The sequence below is a fragment of the Numenius arquata genome, chromosome 2 (assembly GCF_964106895.1).
Source record: "Numenius arquata chromosome 2, bNumArq3.hap1.1, whole genome shotgun sequence".
NCBI lineage: Eukaryota > Metazoa > Chordata > Aves > Charadriiformes > Scolopacidae > Numenius > Numenius arquata.
In genome coordinates, this window is record NC_133577.1 from 108,001,660 (window position 1) to 108,007,958 (window position 6,299).

Consider the following 6,299-nt stretch of genomic DNA (forward strand, 5'->3'; position numbering starts at 1 on the left):
AAAAAATAAATGAACCCTTTTGCCTGAATTTTCCTGTTTTCAATAAAAAAAAAAAAAAAAAAAACTTGTTACAGACTTTGTAATACAACAGAAAAGCATCAAACAAAGAAGAGAAAAGGGTAGGAAAGAGGCTGTACACTACCTGTAGGTGAAGATCAAAAGGGAAAAGAACACAATGTCTCATGCTCAGGATCTTACATGAAGCAGAAAATTGGAAGAGGAGACAGATGAAGGAGTCTTTGAGCTACCATCAGAACCATCCAAAGGCCAGGTAATAAGGTAGATTTACCATCCATATAACTTTTTGGTTATAAGGATCCCATGTGTCAGGGCACAGACAAACCAAGTGATCAGATTGCCAGTGTTGCAGGTAAAGTTTTGGTTTCAGGAAGGTAGAACTTTGGTTTTATTAAGAAAGCAGTATTTCAAATCTAACAGGAAGGAATTGATTGAAAACCCAAAGGTGGGAAATAATTTGGAGATGAAAGTAATAATGAAATAACAGCCTATACTACTTCACGGAAAGAATTGGGACAACAGCTCTGACACAACCTAGGGAGTGGAGACTGAAACCTCCTGAGAAGATAATGTAAGGGATAAAGAAGCTCAAGTGAACTGTTAGCTTTTGAAAGTGGCTATTCTAAATATATAATGACAAACCTGATTTAAAGAGTTCAGAGCCAGTGAGCAGAGAGGGACAGCATGGTGCATGCATCAGGAAAGTTTCAAATATCCAAAAATGAAAAAAGAATTGTACGATATCTGGAAAAATTGGCACGTGTCTGAGGGCTGCTATAAAGGAATGACAAAAATATAGATGAATACATTCAGGAAGATTGTGACATGAAGTGTATTTCAGTTGGAGACATCAAAGAAAATTTCCGCAAAAATCTCAGGAGTAAAAGAAAAGAGAGAAGAGTAGAGGGACTTAATAAACAGAAGGGGTGACAAACTGCAGACAATGCTGAAGCAGTCAACACTTTCTTTGCTTGAGTCTTCACAAAGGTAAATGGCAGTCAATTCTCTAATGAAATTAATTTTAACATGGAAAAGGGTATGTACTATGGGCATGATGCTGGTGGGAGTGCAGAATATTTAGATTTAATATATGTATTCAAGGCAACAGTTCCAGATGAAATTCACCCATAATTCTTGGGTGAGAATTGATGCAGTAATCTGAGAAATATTTTAGAATATATTTGAATATATTCTGATATGCCATATATTTGAAAAACTGTGGAGGATTACAAGTTCCTAGAAAATTGGTCAGGCATACATGGAGATGAAATATGGCTAATATGTCACTTGAACTCAATCTAATTTTCTTATTTTATGGGACAACTAGATTAGTGATTGAAGACATAAAATATATGCATTTTATTTATTAATATACTTTTTAGAAGAACTAAGAGCAATACAGAAGTAAGCGTAGAAGAAATGCTCTAGGTGAAATTATGATTGGGTGCACAACTGGTAAAAAATGTTGTTCTTTTTAAAAAAGTTGAAAATGTTTCAAATTCATACTTAGAAGACATTTCAAATGAGTTCCTTAAGGGCTCTATTCTGATTAATTTTCTAGCCCATATTTTCATTAGCAGTTTGCATGATAAACTAGCAATGGGCAGGACAAAGATAATAACTTCTAGCTGATATTAGACCATAAAGGCTGTTTTTCTTCAGCATTCTGAGACCACCATGGCTATAGCAAAATGCTGTGTGGAGATAGACGTACACATTTCAGAACAAAAGAGAATAGGGAAAGAGACTTCCAGTGCTAATCCAAGTGTATTAGTGCTGGTGAGGCAGTAGAAACTGGCCTGCAGAATTAGCATGGAAATTATCAAGCCTGTCTGTGGGGCCCTGCTCTGAGACCTGCAGTCAGCCACCAGAGATGGCCAGGGCAAAACTAAGAATTAAAAGAAAGAGGTTTCCTTCCAAACTTATACTGAGATGTTTCTAGAGCAGTCAAGCTTTTACAGGTAACTTGAGAGTGGATCGACACAGATAGATAGATAGATGATAGATAGATGCTCAGCTACATAACTGTATTGGGTCTGATTGAGATGGAGTTAATTTTCCCTGTAGCAACCCCCATGGTGCTGTGCTTTGTGTTGGTAGCTACAAAGGTGTTGGTAGCGCACCAGTGTTTTGGCTACTGCTGAGCACTGCTCACACAGCATCAAGGCTGTCTCGCCAGCATTCCTCCCTCACCAGTAGGCTGGGGCTGGGCAAGATCTTGGGAGGGCACATAGCCAGGACAGCTGACCCAAAGTGACCAAAGGGATATTCCATACCATGTGACATCTGCACAGCAGTAAAAGCTAAGAGAAAGGAGAAGGAGGGGGTCCATTCATTATTAAGATGTTTGTGTTCCAGAGCAACTGCTATGCGTACTGAAGCCCTACTTATTGGGAAGTGTCTGGACATCACCTGCTGAGGGGAAGTAGAGAATAAATGTTTTGTTTTCCTTTAGGTCCATGTGCAGCCTTTGCTTTTGTTTTATTAAACCACCTTTACCTTGAACCATGAGTTTTTTTCTAGCTAATTTTGTCCCCCCGCCTCCTACTGAAGAGGAGAGTGATAGACCTGCTTGGTGAGCACCTGGCATCCAGCCAAGGTCAACCCACTACAGTCCTTTTTGGTGCCCAACGTGGGGCATGAGACAAAGGCAGTTTGTATAATGCATGCTATAGATATAGTACTTATTAAGTGGCAAGCTCCTGTGCCGGTCACGGAGTTTGTTGGGTGCACTGCTTATCTCTTTATTTTGCTGATCTTGGGAACATGCTAGTACAAACGATGTCTACGTGCTTTGCCCTGGCATCGATGGCCTTACTGTGCTGGGGCATCTATCTTGTGGAGAGGATGAAGGAACGCATCACCCTCTTCCTACCCAGGACTGATGTGGATGGTTTTATTATGCAGGTTCCCAAGGTCCTTGTTCACCCTTATGTGAGTTGTTTAATACTACTAATTAACACTGATAGCATATTATGGGGTTTGTGGAACATGGTGTCATCCTGGTGTAAGAGAAGACTACTTTTGGGTGAGGCAATACTGAAACGTGCTCTGAGGCAGCTGGTCCCTGGGTGGCAGGGTGTGTGGAAGGATTTGGACAGGTTCCTACGGTGGTTATCACCTCTCATAACCTGGGACTTTACACCTGAACAGGCAAGCAACCCTGGTAAACTGACATGACCTTCTACATGATAGAAGGGTGTCTTGTCTACCACAGTGAAAACCAGCAGCTCCCAGCACTGTACTGGGGCCTGGCCTGTGCCTATCGAGCACAGTACTCTCAGAGAACTGTGGTTGAGGCAGGGACCCAAACAACAACAGCAGCTACAGTAACTGCCACAGTAGTGAAAAAGAAACAGTGGACAAGGAAAAGAACGGGTCCGTATCATCAATTAGTAAGGGAGGAGGAAGAAGAGGAAAGGTTTGATCAAGAAGCGGGTCCTTTGACAAAGAAATTGGAAGGAGTGAGAGATTTCAGACAGGAAGCAGAAACAGATGATGAGGTCCCAGACCTCATCAGAACTTTGAGAAGCTTGGAAAGATCACAGCCACCAGCCAGGTGAGGGGATTGTCGCCTGGCTGCCCTGACAGGGATAATGGGGCTGACAGTCAGCAATTGGAAGGTAACGAAGCCAAACAGTTGGGACCCCTTCCTAGAAATGGGGGGATTGAGAGAGGAATTGGAAAAGAGGCAGAAATTTCTAATTTCAGGAGACAGCTCCTTTTAAGTGTGAGGGTAAGATATTCATTCAAAGAAGATCTTGTAAATTCCCAAGGAAAGTGGACTACTGCAGATGAAGGAACCTGGTACCTGAGAGAATTAGTGCTGGAAGTCATCTACAGTGATCTAGACAATGATGAAGTCTCCAGACATCCAGAGGGTGTCATCTGCACACAGGCCACGTGGAGGAAGGTGCCTCAGCATTGTATTCTAGCATCTTTGCAGCACTGTATTGCCCGGATATGGGTACATCAGCTGTGGAAAGAGTGTCTTCTTGGCTCCAAAACATTGAAGAGAATCTCTGTACCTCCTCATCCCTACAGGCCAGTGCCTCAGCTATCAAGGAAAGAAATCAGTCCTCTCATGCTCCAGTCGGGGACATGCATTCTGATTCTTCCTGCATGACCAGGGGGATGACATGAGGAAGTGGGATGGTGAACCCACCTTTAAGCTGGAAGCCCATGTACGCAAACTGAGAGGGAAGATAGCTGTTAAGAAGGGGCCACCCAAGAAAGATGTCAGCTTAGTTGCTGTAGAGACAAAAAAGACAATCAGTGATCTCCCAGACACAGAAGGACTGAGATCACTTCCCTTGATCCTCGTGAGGGGACTTCTGGTCTGGCACTGCAAGAGTCAGATACTGAATACTCTGACCAGAGGCGGGAATAGATGGTCCCTGCCTTTGGCCAGGAGGAGAAAAGGGATGACTGGGTGTATTGGACTGTGTGGATTTGATGGCCTAGCGCATCAGACCCACAGAACTATAAGGCTTCGGTAGACAGTGGTGCACAGTGTATGCTGGTGTCACCAAGGTATAGGGGCATAGAACCCATATGGATCTCTGGAGTGACAGGGGGATGCCAAGAACTGTCTGTATTGGTTGCTGAAGTGAGCTTAACAGGGGACAAGTGGGAAAAGTGCTCCATTGTGACCGGCCCAGAGGCCCCTTGTAACCTTGGCATAGACTACCTCAGAAGAGGGTACTTCAAAGACCCGAAGGGGTACTGATGGGCTTTAGGTGTAGCCACTATGAACACAGAGAAGATCAAACAGCTGTCTGCCCTGCCTGGCCTCTTGGAAGATCCCTCAATTAGGGAATTGCTGTGAGTTGAAGGAAGGTAGTGATGAAGCGTCTTGGTGGGCACCTGGCATCCAGCCAAGGTCAACACACCACAATTACGAATTTCTAGTAGAGTAAGATTAGTGGAGGAAGGCTAAAGGCTTTCTGAGAGACCATGGAATTTGGCACAAAACTTTCCATATAGGCAGGAACCAGGAACAAGCAAGGGTATGGAAAACTGCCTACAGGGACCTTAAACATACATGTGCATGTGAAGAAGAAAGGGCTTCTAATGTGATTTGAGATACTACTGAATGATTAGGGGAAAAATGGTAAATTCAGTTTGAAAAACAAGGATGTGTTTACAACAGGGAAAAAAATAGAAATTAGGTGAAGTTTGTAGGAAGAATATTTTTCATTATACCAGCCACTGTTAGCTGATCTGGGTCAGTATTGATCCCTCACTCCTTCTCCTTCTTGGAAAGCTTCATTTATTTTTGTTATGTCTTAAGTTAGCCGTGGACAACTCCTGTGTGTTTTCTCAGTAGCTGAATTGAGTTTTGTGGTTCATCTTTCCAGACCTCAGGAAAGCCTGTAGGGATGATCCTTTTATGCTGAAGCTTTGTCCAGATAGTTGTGTTTGCAACTTGGCTGAGGACTACTATTTCTCTTTCATACCTGAAGAACGGTTTTTGTGTTCAGAGACTCATCATTGTGTGGGGCAATGCAGTAGAATAAGTGTTTGAGAAAGAGGAAAAAGAAAATCAGTCTCATGCAAAAACTGGTTTTGCCATAAACCAAAGCAAGATCCAAGGACTTGCATGGGAGATACAGCTATGGGGAATAAAATGGCAAGATGGGTATCAACACATCCTGATAGATATGATCAATAAGATAACAGTCATGCCCCCACTGGTTAGCAGAAAAGAAACCCAAACCTTCCTAGGCATTATGGCATTTCGGGGAATGCATATTCCAGTGTACAGTCAGCTTGTGAGTCCTCGCTGTTGAGTGACCCAAAAGAACTATTTTGACTGAGGCCCTGAGTAACAACAAACTGTTGAATGAATCAAACAGCAGATAGTTCATGCAATAGCCCATGGTCCAGTCCAGACAGTACCAGATGTGAGAAATGTTATCTAAGCTGCTGCTGCTGGGGAACATGACCTCAACGGGAACCTCTGGCAGAAAGCACCTGGAGACATCCAAGGTCGGGCTCTAGGGTTTTTTCACTCAAAGATCTGGGTACTGGGTTGGTAATGCAGAAGAATGGGGAAACCTAGTATGTACCCCAAGGAGATTAAACCTTGGGGGAAAATAATGTGTGATTTGACTTGCATATAAAAGGAAGCACTACATCAAGAATCACCTGAACCAATGGCAAATGAGCCTCACAAGAAGCCAAGCAAGTACAGCAGTGGCCCAGGCCGAGCCAATAATTTAACACAATATGCCATCTCTCCTGTCTGGAGCACACCGTAACACATGAAGCCCAAGTCA